Source organism: Staurois parvus, unplaced genomic scaffold (assembly GCF_062004578.1).
Source record: "Staurois parvus isolate SC_StPar_1 unplaced genomic scaffold, SC_StPar_1.0 ptg002266l, whole genome shotgun sequence".
In the NCBI taxonomy this organism is placed as follows: Eukaryota; Metazoa; Chordata; class Amphibia; order Anura; family Ranidae; genus Staurois; species Staurois parvus.
The window spans coordinates 225598-226907 of NW_028320062.1; positions in this window are offsets into that span (position 1 = coordinate 225598).

Below are 1310 nucleotides of genomic sequence, written 5' to 3' on the forward strand. Positions count from 1 at the left end.
GCAGACAGTACAGGGATGACCAGAGACTGCGGACACAGTACAGGGAATGACCAGAGACTGCAGACAGTACAGGGGATGACCAGAGACTGCGGACAGTACAGGAGATGACCAGAGACTGCAGACAGTACAGGAGATGACCAGAGACTGCGGACAGTACAGGGGATGACCAGAGACTGCGGACAGTACAGGGAATGACCAGAGACTGCGGACAGTGCAGGGAATGACCAGAGACTGCGGACAGTGCAGGGAATGACCAGAGACTGCAGACAGTGCAGGGAATGACCAGAGACTGCAGACAGTGAAGGGGATGACCAGAGACTGCTGACCTTTGGGGAGGGAGGGGGAGCGGGTACCTGAATTTGACAGGTACCCGCTCCCACTTCCGCGGAGTTGCCTTCCCTCTTCTTCCCGGGCCGGCTTCTGTGACAGCCGGGTGCCCACTGCGCAGGTGCAAGAAGCGCTTTGCTTTGTGAATGGCCCGGCGCCTTCTGTGACCTTTCATGTGTCCCAGAAGACACCGGATCATTCACAAAGCGCAGCACATGCGCAGTGGGCACCCGGCTGTCACAGAAGCCAGCGCGGGAAGACTGTGCAGCGCTGGAGCGAGGAACAGGTAAGGACCTGTAGGAGAGAACAGCTGAGCGGCCGGCCCGGTATTCTGACATGGTGGCGGCAGAAATACCGGACCGGCCGCTTTACATTCGCTCCATAAGACGCACTGACATTTTCCCCCCTTTTTGGGGGGGTAAAAAGTGCGTCTTATGGTGCGAAAAATACGGTAAATCAAATCAATGTACATAAATTGGTACCTGGTTGATAGAACAACAGCATATAATATCTGGAATGAATAAATAGTGATTTGTACTAAATAAATTAATCATTAAATCAATAAATAAATACAACTAAAAAATATACAGTATGTGTACATTTCATTAGTCCAAAAGTTGCAATATATTACAATTTAACGCATGATGTATGACAGGTGGATACATTAATAAATAAATGAACAAACAGATTAAAAAAAAAAAGGAAAAAAGAGAGCTTGCTCTAAAAGTGCATTGCATTATAGCAGGTTATCCACATAAGCCAGCCCCACATAAATATATTGATAGCTGGAATCTAGCTACAATTTGCACGTATATTTAATTGCAGAATAAGCCAAAGAAATAACAATGGCAACCCACCAGCATGGCACTGTCAAATTAGTACACTGTATAAAAATGTAAGGTAAAAAAAGAACAATAAGTAATAAATATAAATAGATTAAACAGAAATAATTCTATATATGCACACATTAAAAATGTATATAT